This window comes from Eumetopias jubatus, unplaced genomic scaffold, assembly GCF_037043125.1.
Source record: "Eumetopias jubatus isolate StellerSeaLion01/CBP00866 unplaced genomic scaffold, mEumJub1_p1.0 scaffold_2, whole genome shotgun sequence".
NCBI classification, from domain to species: Eukaryota; Metazoa; Chordata; class Mammalia; order Carnivora; family Otariidae; genus Eumetopias; species Eumetopias jubatus.
In genome coordinates this window covers 62,558,049-62,577,236 of record NW_028274808.1, presented here as the reverse complement: position 1 = coordinate 62,577,236, position 19,188 = coordinate 62,558,049, and the positions used below count along the sequence as shown (strand labels likewise).

At 35.0% G+C, this 19,188-nt stretch overlaps 1 pseudogene; it reads left to right on the top strand.

The window, feature by feature from the left end:
* The first annotated feature begins 635 nt into the window (after positions 1-635).
* Positions 636-2,543, top strand: LOC114210108 (protein FAM217A pseudogene; annotated as a pseudogene).
* The last annotated feature ends 16,645 nt before the right edge of the window (positions 2,544-19,188 follow it).

Sequence of the window (19,188 nt, the reverse complement as noted above, 5' to 3'; positions counted from 1 at the left end):
AGAAAACCAGAATTAATAATTGTGGAGATTAGACAACATCCTGAACAACTAATGGGTCAAAGAAGAAATCAAGAGAAATAAAAAAATATCACAGGACAAATGAAAATGAAATCACAACAACACAGCTTTTGGGATGCAGCAAAAGCAGTTCTAAGAGGGAAGTTTATAGTGATAAACACCTACATTAAGAAAAAAGAGAAATCTCAAATAAACAACCTAATTTACAGCTCAAGAAACTAGGGAAAGAAGAAACGTTAAGCCCAGAATTATCAGAGAAAGGAAAAAACAAAGATTGGAGAGGAAATAAATGAAAGAGACTAAAATGACAATAGAAAGATCAATGAAACTACAAGCTGTTTTTGTTTTGTTTTGTTTTGTTTTTACTTTTAAGATAAAATAGACAAACCTTTGCTAAACTTACCAAGAAAAAAAGAGAAGACTCAAATAAGTAAAATTATAAATGAAAAAGAAGATATTAAAACTGATAACCATACAAATACAAGAATCATAAGAGATTTCTAGAAATAATTATATGCCAACAAATTGGGCAACCTAGAAGAAGTGGATAAATTCCTTGAAACATATAATCTACTGAATTAAGAAGACTGAGCTTGAAGAAATTTCTGAACAGACCAATGACTAGTCAGGAAATTGAATTAATAATCAAAAACCTCCCACTGGCTTCTGGGGAAGCCTGCAGAATCCCAGCCACAGCCAAGGTTGGTCTTCCTGGGCCTACCCTGGGCCCCAGGCCTGACATCTACCCTGAGGCTGGCTGCAAGTCTGGCAGGCTGTCCACAGCTGAGGGAGCCAATGCCCACTGACCTCCCTGTACTCCCATTGCAGGAAGGCCCAGGTGGAGGGGGCACCCAACAAGCCATTCACCCGGCTCATGTGCAAGGGCCTGGGGTTGAAAGCTACTGTGTCCTTGGAGACAATGCTGGGGATAACATATGGGCCATGGGGATTTCAAAGAAGTGGGGAAAAAACAAGAAGAAATAGAAATGTGGCACCAACCTGTGTGTGTCAAACATCTCTCATGAGAATGTATCTCACTGGAATTTGGATTCAGAAGTAGCTGTTCCTGAAAAGAAAAACCTCCTACCTAGAAGAGATAGTGCAGAACCACCTGGAAATTACATCTAACAACAGGTGTTAGAGCTTAATTTGTCTGAACATGCTCACAAAAGAACACAGAATGGTAAACAATGGATATTTCAGTTATGGAGTTATCCTTTAATGAAGGAACTATCATGGAGAACAGAGATTTCAGAAAATCATCAATGGAAACTAGTAATCACTAATCCCATAAATCTCTTCACTCTGAGCTACTCACTAACAAATGCTTCAGTTGATAAGCAAGTTGGTTCTTACCCTGGACTGCGAATGCATTAGGTCTCTGCTGGCCCTATGTTTGTGGAGACTTTTTTAAGGACAAAAAATGACCCTCACACTAATTCATGTTCAACTACAGAAAACAACTACAATGCTGAAACTTTAAATGCTCCAAATTAGAATTTGACATATGGATATAGCAGCATGAAAGAAAATTTAAGAGATCAAAGTGATTCATCTGAAAATAAAAAAGCAAATGATACTTTATTCAGATATTTTTAAAAGATGGACCCGAACTTAAAGCCAAAAACAATAGAAAATGTTGAAGAATTTTTCCATATCCTGATTTTCCTTTGTCTTCATTTTGATACTCTGGACTTGCACAAATTAGCCCTCTCAAAGTTCAAAAATTGGAAAGCAAGGAATAATGGGGAATTTTCTGGAATATCCAGAACACTATTGAACATTTGATTATTCATTTATTGGAAATGGAAAGAATACAGCATATGACTATACAAAAAGGCCAAGACAACAATCTTTTGTGCTTCAGTAGTTACTGAACGACACTCTCCCTTCAAAGCTATACCCAAAATGAGATAACCAAAACTTTCTGACTCTTTGAGTCTTCAGACAACGTGTGTAGAGAAAGGTCAAGAAAAAAGGAAAAAAAAAATTTTGTTTCTTGCAACCTTGAACAAAATGCTTCCAAATGTAATTGGGACAATGTTGACAAATATAAATGAAATTCTAAACCATCACCCTTAAAAAGTTCATCCATCACAAAACAATAGATTGCAACTTACGATGACTATAAGAATACTAAAAGCTCCATTTGAAATCCATGACAAGAACTCTCAACCAAGCCGATTACTATCCAAACAACTGATTAAAATGGTTTTAGCAAGACGTTTGCCACTGGGTCTCCAATATCAGTTTCTCCTATACCTCTGTCTTTCTCTGATAAGCAAAGGGAAGAAATTAAGGCACCAAGGACAAAAACAAAAACAAAAACAAAAACAAAACAAACAAACAAAAAAACCACACACACGAACAAACAGAACCAAAAACCAAAAATAAAATCACACACAAACACAAAACTTTACCAAAAGGACATAGAATTGAACAGACTATTTTAAATTCAGAAATTAAAATGTTTATCACCTTAGTTTATAGCTAAAGAGAAATGCACACCCACTGACCAAAAATAACGCTTTCATACACCTCAGTGTAAGCAAATCTATTCCAAGAAGCCCAGCAAAAATACAATTAATCATTCTAATATACAGGTATTAAACACGTGCACATACATGCACACACAAAACAATTACTTGATGTGATATGGAGTGAAACTTGTGAAAATCATGACTGCGAATGTCTATATATAAATCCACAGGCATCCATACTGACATACTTGACAATCTTTTGCATTTTATGTTTCAAAGAAATATTTCACTAAATAAACTATTCTATTCAAAAGATTGTTCTTTTGTTGTGATTGTTTTCCAGTATAATTCCATCATTAATAAGTGGTATAACTGACTTAAAAAAATTTCCTAACAAAGACAAGCTCAGAATCAGATGGCTTCCGTGGTCAATTCTATCAAATATTTAAAAAAGAACTAATTCCAATCCTTCTCAAACTCTTCCAAAAAAATTAAAAAAATGATGGAACATTTCCAAACTCATTTTACAAAAAAAGCAAAACCAAAAAAATAAAGACTCTTAAATATAGAGGGCAAACTGATGTTCCCAGAGGGGAGGTGGGTGGGAGATGGGTGAAACAAGTGAAGGGGACTGAAGACTGCATTTGTCCTGATGAGCACAGAGTAATGTATAAAATTGTTGAATTTTTAGATTATACACCTAAAATTAGTATAACACTGTATGTTAACTATATGGAAATAAAACAACAAATGACAACAAAAAACCCTCATTCTATGAGCCCAGCATTACTCTGATACTAAAGCCAGACAATGATATTACAAGAAAAGAAAATTACAGGCTAATATCCCTGATGAATAAAGATGCAAAAATCCTCAACAAAATATTAGCAAACCAAATTAAACAACACATTACAGGATCATACACAATGATCAAGTAGGATTTGTTCCAGAATGAAAGGCACTACTTCAACAGCTGCAAATCAATAAATGTGATACAGCATATTAACAAAATGAAGGATAAAAATCATATAACCATCTCAATAGATGCAGAAAAGATATTTGACAAAATTCAACATGTATTCATGATAAAAACTCTTCACAGACTGGGTACAAAGAAAAAATACCTCTACATATGTCAAGCCCACAGCTAACAATAAACTCAATGGTGAAACACTGAAAGCTTTCCTCTAAGATCAGGAATAAGACAAGGAGACCCACTCTTGCCACTTATATTCAACAAAGTATGGAAGTCTTAGCCAGGGCAATTAGGCAAGAAACAAAATAAAAGGCATTCGCATCAGAAAGGAAGAAGTAAAATTGTTATTATTTGCAGATGACATGATATTACTCACAGAAAACCCTAAGGACTGCACCAAAAAAATATTAGAACTAATAAACAATTTCAGTAAAGGTGCAGGATACAAAATCAATTTACAAAAATTGGTTGCATTTCTATACACCAACAGTGAAAGATCAGAAAGAGTATTTAAGAAAACAGTTCCATTTATAATACATCAAAAAGAATAAAATACATAGAAATAAACTTAACATTGGAGGTGAAATATCTGTATGCTGAAAATTATAAGGTATTGATTAAAGAAATTGAAGAAGACAAATAAATGGAAAAATATTTTGTGCTCATGGATTGGAAGAATTAATATTGTTAAAAATGTCCATACTACCCAAAGCAATCTACAGGTTCAATTCAGTCCATATCAATGAATATAAATGGAAAAGTTCCCATGGATTTTCACAGAGATGGGATGATATTTTTTAAAAGAAAACAATCCTTTTTTGAAGTCATCTGAGACCTGTCAGGGGAGCCAGGACTTGAGGGTCCAAATGCTCAGAGAGACAAAAACCTATGTTCTGCTTCTTCAGCATTCTATTCCAGGTCTTACCTCATTCTTGATTCTGGGTGAGAAGCTATGAATCTGTGTAGAGGATGACTGTTAATCTTTGCCAAAATATTCTTGAGAGAAAAGGTTAAATGAATAGTTTGACCAAATACCTAATTACAGAACACTGACTGTAGGGAAATTGGAAATTTTGAAAGAACAATTATTTTTTGAGAAAATTACAAGAAATCCATATCCTAAAAGAAGTTATATGTTAGAAGAGAAACGACAACAAACAATATAATTATTAAAATAAGGATAAATAATAGGAAAATATGATAATTTTTCATGGAAGGTAATTGACAAAAAAATACAGTTAACAGCTCTGTTGTAGTAGGTTCAGTTAATTATATATCAGAAGCTGAAAATTCAAATGGGAATCCGGAAGTGAAGTACATTTGAATCATTTTTTAGTTTTAGCTTTTTACAAAGGGTGGTCTTAACCTCAAGGTAACAGCATTTTGAAATTGATAATTCTATAGAGAATTCTTCCTTTCCCATACATGTTTTTCTGTCCTTCTGATTTTTAATGAGATCAAGATTTTATTTGATAGAATATATGAAGAGTATTCTAAATAACAGAGATTGTAAAGTATTTCTGTTAGCATGTTATCTATGAAGAATGAAGATAAATTTCATTTTATGCTATAGTTTCCTTCAAGAAATCCTGTGGAGAGTGACAAAATAAATCAATTTAGAACCAAATTGTGGTTGAATATATAGATTTTGTCATCAAATAATGTACTTTTAAAAGCACTACGGTAGAGGTTTTGAAAATTTTACTGAGTGCCCTTCTCTTGGTGCCACCAAATTACTTTTCATGCTGATTTCATTTATTCTTATACTGATTTTTTTTCCATTGTAAGGTTTTGTGATTCTTGAGGTCAGTCAGTGGATATTATTATTTTTTTCCCTGTACAAGCATTGCACAATAAAAACCTCCAATATTTAGAATTGGCTTGAATTGAAGTAAAATGGGATTGAGTTAAATTGGGCTGAATTACCTGTTGTACTAGGAAGGGTCTATTCAGAAGATGAGCGTCTGTCACTCTAGGATCTGGGGTATTATCTGAGTAACACTAGTATGAAATTATTACAGTATAACTGATACAAGAATGGACTTGACACTAATAATCATGAATGTGGAAAATGCTATCCTTTTACCTTCATAAACATGCTTAGTTTAGTTACATTACAGAAATTACTTTTGTAAAATAAACAAGAAACATCTCTCTTTTTCTTTTTTCTATTCGCCTCTTATTATTATTATTTTTTTAGGTTATAAGAGGGCAAATTTGGGATAAAATCGTGAGCTCATTTTACAGTCTGCTAACAAATTTGATTTTCTGTGATAATGACAAAAATTTGTACTTCCATTTTTAAGTAAATAATTTTCTTAATTGGCTTTAAACTGTGTGAATGAAGAGAAAGTTTTTTCACCATTAGAAAGGGCTAGTTTATCAATCTCTATTTAATCAGTAAATGTAAAAGGATTTGTTTAATAAAGAATAAAGCTAAATTACAACATTTTTACTTCCATTTTTTCCAAAATGAGATTTTTTTTGTTCCTATAATATTTCTGGCAAAAATGGATCACGATCTCAGTGGAAACCTTGCAAAATTGAATAGATAAGAAGTTCGGAATGAACATAATTTGACCTTCAGGACACCTGAAATTGCCTTGTCAGAGATTTTTAGAACTAAATCTATTCATTTGTATTAAGATGTATGGAATAAATTCTCAATTTTGGGGGGGCTTATGATGAAGGGAAAGGACTAAGAATTAGTGTCTGGAGATGAAGAACTATGAGGGAAAAGAGATTCCTAATAATAAAAAGAAAGTAATCAATACAAATTTGGGGAGCAAACAAGTTTTATTAAATTAGCCAAATGAACTCAATATTTCAGTATCACATAGAGGTGATCTCACACAAGTGTATCATGGAAACAAATAGATGTTGAACAAAAAAAACCCCACAATTGATATAGCACCTGCTTTTTATAAGTGTATGGTCAAGCATGAATGTGGTTTATTGCAGGAGGTAGAAACTGTGTTGGATATTTTAAGCAGAAGGAGAACTAATTGGTGTAACTGTGGGAAGGACTGGAGGGGTGGGCTCCTGACCGGCTGCCAGTCAGACCTCCCTGAACTGCGTGAAACTGATCTGCTGGGGGAGCTTCTACCTGTTCCATATCCAAAGGGTAAAAGAGCCAGGAGACTGACTACCTGTTGAGCTGTTGAGTTCAAGAGCACATGGCCATTGCAGATGGGACTTCCATGGCCTTTAGTACCACTCGACCCCTTTGAAACCAGAGACTATACCCTAGAACACTGCTGCAGAAAATCATCACCTATCCATGACCAAGCTGCAAAGCTGAAAACGGTAGCAGAAAGATGACTTCTATCTAATTTTTGCCTGCCAAATTTCAGTAAATTTCTTCTAATTAGCAAAATTTAATTACATTCAAAACACCAACTTACAGTGAACCCTAGTAAACACAGTTTTTAATTTTACAGTTCTAGCAATTTTGTAATTTATGAAAGAATATGGGCATAGATGCAGAACACCTATCCACCATACCCAATATGTTTGCAATTGGCATTTATGTTAGTTATCTATTGCTGCATAACAATTTATTCTAAAATGAGGTGGCTTAAAACAAACATTTGTTATGTCATAGTTGTTGTGATTTAGGCGTCAGGTGAGGCTACCAGGGTACCTCTACCTCAAGGTCCCTCACGAGAGTCCAATCAGGGTGTTGACTGGGCCTCTGATCTCATCTGAAAGCTTGACTGGGGTAGAACCCACTTCTAGGCTCACTCCTGTGGTTGCTGGCAAGATTCAGTTACTGGCTGTTGGCCAGGGTCTCCCTCCCTCAGTTGTTACCCATGTGTATCTTTGAATAGGGCATCTCAAAAACAAAACAAAACAAAACAAAAAAAGAGGGGCATCTCAGAACATGCTGGCTGGCTTCTTTGAGTGAGCAGGAGAGTGAGAGAATACAGTCAAAACCTAATTTAGAGCCTTTTTATAACCTAATCTCAGAAGTGACACTCCATCACTTTTGCCATATTCCCTCATTAGAAGTTAATGATGAGGTCCAGCCTACAGTCAAGAAGAAGGGATCAAACAGGGAGGGATCCATGGATGCTACCTTAGAAGATGTCTATCACAGTATCCTATGTCCTTGATTCATGTGATCCTCTTGTTATTTTTTGTGTCATATTTTATTATTTTCATGGGAGACAACACGAATGCAATTATCAGTTTTTTTTTCTTATTTTCCTCTGGCTATGCTAATTATGCTATACTTTAATCCAAAACATTCATGGTATAAATATTGTTTCCAAAAATTATTTTCTCACCTATGATGAAGCTCTCGAGTAATGAGTCATTTAATGTTAAGAAATACATGTATATACCACCATGAAATAATAAGTGTTTATATTAAGAAAAGATTGTATTACCGTGATATAATTCTATGCATTTGGTGGTATTTCTCTTACTAAGTATTACTCTTAGTCTCCTTTTCTAATCTGCATTGCAATTTTTTCTTTGAACATTTAGAACAAAACAATTAGAGGAAACAATAATTTCAATAAGCCTGAAAACAATATGTATAAATTAAAGAAAACTGCGTGCTAATTGTTTTGGGGGAAACTAGTGAAGTCTTATTTTGAGTTTTTAATTTGTGACTTTAGCTACTATAATGTCACCATAAATTTTCTAGAAAACCTTCCAAACACAAAAAGCTGCTAAAATAAAAATTGTTAGATTTCCTTTCAGTAATTGACACTTTTCTTTTTCTTTTAAAAAATTATTTATTTTAGAGAGAGAGAGAGAAAGAGAGCACACAAGTAGGGGGAGGGGCAGAGGGAGAAGGAGAGAGTGAGAATCCCAAGCAGATACTGCACTGAGCATGGAGCCCTACTTGGGGCTGGATCTCTCAACCCTGAGATCATGACCCCATTAGAAATCAAGAGTCAGACACTTAACTGGCTGAGCCAACCAGGCTCCTCAACACTTTTCTTTTTATTTCAATTGAGGCATTAATTATATTTCTACTGGCATTTACCTAATGAAGGCATCCTTTGCGGCATGCATCTAGGAAAAAAATCAAAGTAAAATAAAAAGATGTGTGAAGGTATTGTTTACAGTTGGTTTAGTCATTAGAGATGTTTACCATATTTTGGACCTGAAAAAAGTCAAAGTGGTTGTTTTTTAATTTTCTTTCCTATTTGCTTCTTAGAGTTCTCAAAAGAAAATGTCTTTTAGTAGTAAACACATGCTGTTGTCAGCTAGAATAGATTTAAAGCCAGCATCCTAGTGTTGCCTAGGTTTTTCCACCTTTTCTTATAATGTTTCTGAGTTAAATAGAAATGAGAGGAATATTGCCCTTGTTATCTCAGGATCTGCAGCGAAGTAATATTTCTCATTGTAAGACCATTTGACTCTGGCTGTTTTTGATACTACAAAAGACTAAGCAAACAAACAAATACATGAGCAAACTCTGAAATATAAGTGGTTTGATGACTATAGCAAGAAAGCTTCTCAATCTCGAAAAATATTGGGGCCAAGGTCTAAACAGCTGGGAGTACTAGTGGGTGGGAAAAAAGGAGATCCCTTTCCAGGCAACAGCATTTTTTTTTTTTTTTTTTTTGCTTTGTTCGTTTGTTTGCTTTTGTGCTAGTTACTTCTGTATAAGTCCTAGCATATGTTCAATCTTCTATAATTAATTATAGCGATTGGTGAGAAAAATAAAAGAATATAGGAAAGACATATATCCTTGGATATATGGATTAACTCGGGAAAATATATGTTTAAAGCTACTACCAGTCAAATACTAATTTTCAAACAACTTAAAAGTGTTGAGAATATTTTAGTATGTTTTGTAAAATTTTCCTCAGCAGATATCACATTCTTCTTTAATTACTCTGATCTTTAAGGATAGGGTATTATGGAATAATAAAACATGTAAAATTTACATAATTTACATCTTTTACATTTCTAGGGGAAGAGACAGATGTTTAATCTTAGGTGCTGGGTGACACCAGTTTATTAGTATGACTTTTTAAAAAGCTATTATCCCATTTCCATAGTCTCTTTTCCTGAGTTATGCCAATTTAAATGAGAGAAAAGATATAGAAACTCTCATATTTAAGTGATGTCATTGAAGAAACAATGTGTTTCATAATCATGTCTATCCTGGTGCATAACGGAAACTTGCAAGGGAAAATGCAGGCAGCAAGCAACATGCAATGCTTGATCCTCGCTCCTTCCTTCACTTTCTCACACCCATGATTAATTTGTCCTTTCTTTATAATAAAACCAGTTCCTTTCCATGCTCCATTATATATGTCTTCTCCATATTCTTTTATTTTTCTTACCAATCGCTATTTATTTATTTTTCTTTATTTAATGTGTCTTAGTAAGCAGCGAAATTTTTTTCTGAATTAAGTTCAAATAAGAATTTATATATAGGAGTCAGAAAAATAGTTAACCTCAGTTATATCTTTTCTTAATATAAGGGGCTTCAAATTTTCAGGGCAGAGGTATAATACTTGGCTATTATGGTTGGAAATTGAAATGCTCATTACATTATTTAAACTAAACAAATACTGCATTAAAATCAGTATATACAAACATAATTAAATGAACTCTATATGAAAGTGTATATATTTATATGTTATACTTGTGTGCGTATGTGGGTGTGTGTGCATGCAGTATTAGGAAACACCTAGAAGATGGGAGAAGTAGTGTCAGGGCAGAGCTGGGACATCATTGAATAGTAGTTTTGTGTGAGCAGAGCTGGAAAAGAGTGAGAACTAGAAAATTTTAATGAGATATGGAACTTTTGAAAGATACATGGGTAAAGAGGATCTATTTTAACTTTTGCTGTGCATTTTTTAAAGTATAATTTTTCCATCTGCCACATTTTTAAGAGATTATCTTGTCTAAGGCTTTTGAGTATGAATTTGTATTTCTTTGGGAGGCAATGTTTTGTTAAAATAAAACTTAATATGGGAGAAGAAAGGTCCAAATATATATACACTGCTTTGAAATTATTGCTGTCTGGGAGGAATGCTAATTTACCATCTACTCGGGGGACTTATAAGATACTCAATTTGGTACAAAAGTATAAGAAAAAAAAGGTAAAATCTGTGATGAAATATATTTGTCTTAGAATGATGCAGAGCTTGAAATAAAGGTTTGGTTATAAGTGCTATATTAGGAAAGTGTTCTCATGGGACGCCTGGGTGACTCAGTCCGTTAAGTGTCTGACTTGGTTTCCGCTCAGGTCATGATCTCAGGATCCTGAGATTGAGTCCCAGGTTGGCTCGGCACTCAGTGCAGTGTCTCTTTGTCTCTCTCCTTCTGCTCCTCCTCCCACAGCCTCTCTCTCTCTCACTCTCTTGAAGAGATACATAATCTTCAAACAAACAAACAAACAAACAAACAAAAAACCCCAAAAAAGTGTTCTCAGGAGAAACCCAAGAAAGAGAGCAGGAAAAGCTAAATAAAAGAAGACCAGGAATGGATCCAACTTCAGGGATTTTATGGAATGTAAAATACCTTCAGGAGTGATTCTCATCCTGAATCAAGGTTGCTGGATGTTCATGCTGGCCCATTGATTAGGCATTAGCTAAGGGCCATCCTAAGGGGGTGAGTTGGGAGGTAAACTCCCAGGTACTCCTGGTTCTGGATTTTCTGGCTTCACTTCTGGGTAAAGTTGGTCAATAGCGCAAGGCCAGTTCTTGGAAGATAGTTGCAGATATGAGCCATTGGAAACAAAAAGCATACACTAGTAGCAAAGGAAAGGCTAGCAGAATGGGTAAAATATCCAAGAGGATTCAGACAGAACAATGACAGTGTCCACTACAGTATACTAAATCTTTATTCATCTGGTGAAATCCTATGCTAATCCCTTTTAAATGGTTATTGATGCAATGGATGTTAATTAATAAAATGATTTTTATTTTTTTATTTTATTATTTATTTATTTATTTATATTTTTATTATATTATTTTTTAAGTCCCTACTGTTTGTAATGTATTGTACAGGGAATGTAATGTATAGACAGAAAGAGTTCACATTTTAATATTGAAGATATGGATATGTAAGAAATATTGAAAAGGTGTTAATATAAATGACTTAATAAAATGATAAGGCACATAACTGATTGGTATAGTTTTTGGAAGAAAATTGTGCTGTTTATTTTGCTTTATTATGTTTTCCTTTGTGTTGCTCTATTGTTAGGTCCACTAAATGTTAACATTTTAGCACATTTGATTTCTTTTTCTTTGTGAATATGTGTGTGTGTATAATTCAGAGGAAAGTGGCACACAACACATTATTCCTAAATATTTTAGCATTTATCTCCTTAGAACAAATGCATTCTCCTATAAAGGTCATAGTACAATTATATTATTCAGAAAATTTAATATTAACACAATGCTTTTATTTTACATAGTCAACATGCAAATTTTCCCTCTTATTCCTATTAAAATAGTTGATTATCCTTAGGGAAATGCCTATACCTATACCCATATCCATATCAATCTATATCTATCATTATCTATCTACCATCTATCATCATCATCATTATTATTATCTATCTACCTATCATCTATCTATCTAATCTGTCATCAATCTATCATCTATCTATCCACATATATTAGGTATAATAGTTATCCCTATTGTAATAGATGGTCTATCCTAGGTAGTTTTTATTAAACTAAACCAATTAATTATTGCATTAATGATGACTTATTGTATTTAGTTGTCCATAGTTTAAATTTTATGTAAATTCCTCATGATAATTTACTTTTCACTGAATATTTTATTTTCAGTAAAACTTAGTGTTATCTCCAACTACTGATGAATTGGAATCAATCATTTTCTGATTATTTTTTTCTAAAATTAATTTCTAGTTGAAGAAGATTTAAAAAACAATATTATTTCCTTAAAAATATGCATTAGTTTACTGAAAAACATGCCATAATCCTCCATTATATATTATTGACCTCTTCCCATGTGTCAGGCGCTATTTTAAGATCTTTAATTATATTAATTTCCTTAATCCTCAGAAAAATCCTACAAGATAAATACTATTATATTATCCATTTTTACAAATGGAAAAACTGTCACATTTAATGTAAAGAGTATTAATTACCTCATTCATTCTCAATCCTCCACAGTCTTTCACAAACTATAATTTAGCTATTTTGCCTCGGATATTCATTTAATGTGGGCTATTTTCTTTTTTTCCTGAGAACTTGCATGTAAGGAAGGTCTATAGCTGCATTACTCTTATGGTCGTTAACATATTAAAATTTCTTTAAGATGTGTGTGTAAATAAGCTTGAGGAAAGTGTTAAAGAAAGTCAGAATGTATTTTAAAATTTTGCATTTCAGAATAATAAACCAAGTGAAGCCCAACTGTGAATAGTCAGATAAGTTTTCTTTGATTACAGACTCACCAAATTGTGATATTGGTTGGAACTGAAATGAGTAAGTCATGGGAGTAAAAGGCACAGCATAAGGAACACAGCCAATAATATTGTAAGAGTGTTGTATGGTGACAGATGGTAGCTAGACTTGGGGTGACCATAATGCAATGTATAGAGTTGTCATTATGCTGTACATCTGAAACTAATGTAACATTGTGTGTCAACCACACTCAAATAAAAAATTAAAAAATACACTTATAATAAAGGTATTTTATAACATGTTTTAAGACATTCTGTCTTGCTTCTTCCAGATGGGGTTATCTATGTCCACCATCCCTGTTTCCTATTAATGTGGATTTTTAAGAGTTGACCTCAACAAATATGAGGTAGATGTACTAGTATACGAATTAGTGTATCAGTGTGATAAGATTATAATACCCCTGGACTTCCTCAGGTCTTAGTTCTAGTTCTATTTTCATCTAAAACTATCTTTCTAGTCACCCATCCTCTTGTGGAACTGCTAACTTCCACATTTACATAGCCAGTTCAGACTGCTTTATTATGCCTCTGATCTAAATAGCAAACTGTCAATTAGCTACTTCAAAAGCACCTCGGACTCAATAGATCCAAACTGAAGTCAAGATTCAGTGTACTCTGGGGGTACCTGGGTGAGTCAGTTGGTTAAACATCTGACTCTTGATATCAGCTCAGGTTTTGATCTCAGGATTGTGAGTTCGAGCCCCGCATTGGGCTTCACACTGGGAATGGAGCCTACTTAAAAAAAAAAAAAAATTCAGTGTACTCTGTTTTTATGATGTTATTTCATCTCCAGTTGTGTAAGACCTAGTCTTAGGTGTAATATTAGAGATCCTTTTGCTTTACATTCCATATTCACTTCAGTACGACATCTTGTCGATATTAACTCCTAAACATCTCTCCATCTATCTGCTTCTCTCCATCACTATTGCTACTGAACTTGTGTAAGTTATCGTCATGTCTTCCCTGCCCTTTTGGAATAGCTCGCTACATGTCAGTCATCAAAGCTCTGAACATATATTAACTTATTTAACCCTTATTCTATGAGACCAGTACTCTGATCATCCTGATTTCATCTATGAAGTAATCTGCTTACTATCACACAACCAGTAAGTAGAAGAGTGTTGGAATTTGAACCGGGTCTGTCAGGTTTCTGAGTATGTCCTCAAGCACAACATTATAGAACCTGATCCAGAGAAACAAATATTTTATTGTCCTTGAATTTTACAAAAAAACCCAGATTATTAAAATTTTAATTGCAGTTATCTTGAGACTTCAATCCAGCTTTGTAAAATGGAAAATAATTCTTTTTCATATTGGAGTTCTTTAGATTATGACTTTGAGCAAGATGGAGAATATAACATTGAAATCTTAGCTCACTAAAATTCTTTCTACAGGGAATTAAGATAATGTGATCCAGATCTTTTTCCTTCTAAAACCTGACATTTGGCTTAACACAGGGGACAAGTTTGGAGAAACTTGAGGAATAAAGATTTTAACATCTTCTTAGACAGTGTCTGTCCTATATCATCTCCCTCAAGTAAGCCTTGGGCAAGAGCTGTGTCCTGGTCTGTTTACAGTGGAATCCTCTGACAAGTGCCTGAGTGCAGCTCTTCTATCCCTGTTGATTACAGAAGGATCCATGTGATTTAAATTCCAGATACACCGGAGGCTGACTTGCCATCCTGTTTTTTTGAAAACTGAGGAGACTGACCTGCATTACCTTTCAAGGTCCATTTCAAATTTACACTGAGATAGATTCCAAGACATTCTGCAGATTTATTTAATTGGGGTCTTTATTTTTAAATGACTTTATATTCCCAGGCTATGTTCTATGTTAGGATATGATGGATGAGTTCAAAATCAGAATCTTTGTAATTGGGTTGACAACATACCCAGAGTTACAAAGCCTTGAAATCCATCAAATTTCCTGGAAGAAACATCTTATTTTTCTCTTCAGAGTAAGGGGTATTTTGAAAAAAAAAATCTGACAATTTATACTCTCTTTCCTGATGTCATGTCCTCATCTATTACTGGATAATATTGAATCAGTTAATCCTGATGCCCAACATCTTTGAAAGCTCCTAGTTGGGAGATCATCTTTTAACAACTGTTTCAAATACTGGCTGTTGCTTTTCCTTCAGTGCCACAGTCTGCTGAATCATGGAGCAGCACTTAGTAGTTTTCTTTACTGTCAGTTGTGACGACATCTAGTAGCAGCTCCTGGTATCTCATATTCTCCAGCATTTCCTAGGTTACTAGGTTCTAAGGCCTTCTCTAGTTTACAGTTTCTATGTAACTCACAGGACATAGCAACACTTAGCTAGCTCCCCAGTGGTGTTCACACATAAACCATGAGAAGCAAAACGGACAGCCTGATTCTATCTCTTTAGAGCTTAGTTGTTGTTGACTCCAGATACACTGACTTCCAGCTCAGAATGAAGTTTCATTCTCACTGATGTTACATATACATCTACAAAGCCATAACTTAGTAAGTAGGAATAGCTTGTAGGTAAGTCTATGGTAATCTTCAAATCTTATTTTTTTAAATTTAATTTTATTTTATTATACTATGTTAGTCACATTACAATGCATCACTAGTTTTTGATGTAGTGATCCCCAATTCATTGTTTTTGTATAACACCCAGTGCTCCATGCAGTACCTGCCCTCCTTAATACCCATCACCGGGCTAACCCATCCCCCCACCCTACCCCTCTAAAACCCTCAGTTTGTTTCTTGGAGTCCATCATCTCTTATGTTTCGTCTCCCCCTCCGACTTCCCTCCCTACATTTTTCCCTTCCTTCTCCTAGTGTCCTCCATGCTATTTCTTACATTCCACAAGTAAGTGAAACCATATGATAATTGACTTTCTCTGCTTGACTTATTTCACTCAGCATAATCTCCTCCAGTCGCATCCATGTTGATGTAAAAGTTGGGTATTCATCCTTTCTGATGGCTGAGTAATATTCCATTGTATATATGGACCACATCTTCTTTATCCATTCATCTGTTGAAGGGCATCTCGGCTCTTTCCACAGTTTGACTAATGTGGACATTGCTGCTATGAATATTGGGGTGCATATGGCCCTTCTTTTCACTACATCTGTGTCTTTGGGGTAAATACCCAATAGTGCAATTGCTGGGTCTTAGGGTAGATCTATTTTTAATTTTTTTTAAGATTTTATTTATTTATTTGACAGAGGGAGACACAGCAAGAGAGGGAACACAAGCAAGGGGAGTGGGAGAGGGAGAAGCAGGCTTCCTGCAGAGCAGGGAGCCCGATACGGGGCTCGATCCCAGGACCCTGGGATCGTGACCTGAGCCGAAGGCAGACGTTTAATGACTGAGCTACCCAGACGCCCCATCTATTTTTAATTTTTTGAGGCACCTCCACACTGTTTTCCAAAGTGGCTGTACCAACTTGCATTCCCACCAGCAGTGTAAGAGGGTTCCCCCTTCTCCACAACCTCTCCAACATTTGTTACATCTTGCTTTGTCAATTTTTGCCATTCTTACACCTTACTAGTGTAAGGTGGTATCTCAATGTGGTTTTGATTTGAATTTCCCTGGTGGCTAATGATGATGAAAATTTTTTCGTGTGTCTGTTAGCCATTTGTATATCTTCTTTGGAGAAGTATCTGTTCATGTCTTCTACCCATTTTTTGACATGATTATTTGTTTTCTGGGTGTTGAGTTTAAGAAGTTCTTCATAGATCTTGGAAATCAGCACTTTGTCCGTAGTGTCATTTGCAAATATCTTCTCCCATTCTGTGGGTTGCCTCTTAGTTTTGTTGACTGTTTCCTTTGCTGTGCTGAACTTTTATCTTAATGAAGTCCCAAAAGTTCATTTTTGCTTTTGTTTCACTAGCCTTTGGAGATGTATCTTGAAAGAAGTTGCTGTGGCCGATGTCAAAGAGGTTACTGCCTATGTTTTCCTCTAGGGTTTTGATGAATTCCTGTCTCACATTGAGGTCTTTCATCCATTTTGAGTTTATCTTTGTGTATGGTGTTAGAGAATGGTCGAGTTTCATTCTTCTGCATTTAGCTGTCCAATTTTCCCAGCACCACTTATTGAAGAGATTGTCTTTCTTCCATTGCATATTTTTTCCTGCTTTGTTGAGGATTATTTGACCATAGAGTTGAGGGTCTGTATCTGGGCTCTCTATTCTGTTCCATTGATCTATATGTCTGTTTTTGTGCTAGTACCATGCTCTCTTGGTTATCACTGCTTTGTAATATAGCTTGAAATCAGGCAACGTGATACCCCCAGCAATGTTTTTCTCTTTCAACATTTCCTGGGTGTTTCGGGGTCTTTTCTGATTCCATACAAATTTTAGGATTGTTTGTTCCAACACTTTGAAAAATGTCATTGGAACTTTAATTGGATGGCGTTGAAGGTAAAGATTGCTCTGGGTAGCATAGACATTTTAACAATGTTTATTCTTCCAATCCATGAACATGAAATGTTTTTCCATCTTTTTGTGCCTTCTTCAACTTCTTTCGAGTGTTCTGTAGTTCCTAGAGTACAGATTCTTTACCTCTTTGGTTAGGTTTATTCCGAGGTATCTTATGGTTTTTGGAGCTATTGTAAATGGAATCGTTTCTCTAATTTCTCTTTCTACATTTGCATTGTTAAAAAGTATAAGAAAGCAACTGATTTCTGGGCATTGATTTTGTATCCTGCCCCATTACTGAATTGCTGTATGAATTCTAGTAATTTGGGGGTGGAATCTTTTGGGTTTTCCACGTAAAGCATCATGTCATCTGCAAAGAGAGAGAGTTTGACTTCTTTGCCAATTTGAATACGTTTTATTTCTTTTTGTTGTCTGATTGCTGTTTCTAGGACTTCTAGTACTATGTTAAACAATAGTGGTGAGAGTGGGCATCCTTGGCGTGTTCCTGATCTTAAGGGCAAGCCTCTCATGTTTTCCCCACTGAGGATGATACTCACTGTGGGTTTTTCATAAATGGATTTTATGAACTTGAGGAATGTTCCCTCTATCCCTATACTCCGAAGAGTTTTAAATAGGAAAGGATGCTGTATTGTGTCAAATACTTTTTCTGCATCAATTGAGAGGACCATATGGTTCTTCTCTTTCCTCTTATTAATGTGTTCTATCACATTGACTGATTTGCGAATGTTGAACCACCCTTGCATCCCGGGGATAAATCCCACTTGGTCGTGGTGGATGATCCTTTTAATGTATTGCTGGATCCTATTAGCTAGGATTTTGTTGAGAATTTTGGAATCCATATTCATCAGGGATATTTGTCTGAAATTCTTTTTTTTATTATGTTATGTTAATCACCATATATTACATCATTTAGTTTTTGATGTAGTGTTCCATGATTCATTGTTTGCACATAACACCCAGTGCTCCATTCAATATGTGCCCTCTTTAATACCCATCACCAGGCTAACCCATCCCCCCAACTCCCTCCCCTCTAGAACCCTCAGTTTGTTTCTCAGAGTCCATAGTCTCTCATGGTTCATCTCCCCCTCCGATTTCCCCCCTTTCATTTTTCCCTTCCTACTATCTTCTTCTTTTTTTTTTTTTAACATATAATGTATTAGTTTCAAAAGTACATGTCTGTGATTCAACAGTCTTACACAATTCACAGCGCTCACCATAGCACATACCCTCCCCAATGTCTATCACCCAGCCATCCATCCCTCCCACCCCCCACCATTCCAGCAACCCTCAGTTTGTTTCCTGAGATTAAGAATTCCTCATATCAGCGAGATTATATGATACATGTCTTTTTCTGATTGACTTATTTTGCTCAGCATAATACCCTCCAGTTCCATCTATGTTGTTGTGAATGACAAGATCTCATTCCTTTTGATGGCTGCATAATATTCCATTGTATATATATACCACATCTTCTTTATCCATTCTTCTGTTGATGGACAGCTTTTTGATGGGGTCTTTGCCTGGCTCGGGGATTAAGGTAATGCTGGCCTTATAGAATGAGTCTGGAAGCTTTCCTTCTGTTTCTATTTTTTGAAACAGCTTCAGGAGAATAGGTATTATTTCTTCTTTGAATGTTTGGTAGAGTTCCCCAGGGAATCCATCAGGCCCTGGACTCTTGTTTTTTGGGAGGTTTTGATCACTGCTTCAATCTCGTTGCTGGTTATTGGCCTATTCAAGTTGTCAATTTCTTCTTGTTTCAGTCTTGGGAGTTTATAGGTTTCCAGGAAGGCATCCATTTCTTCCAGTTGCTCAATTGATTGTCATATAGTTGTTGATAATAATTTCTAATAATTTTTCCTATTTCCTTGGTGTTAGTCGTGATTTCTCC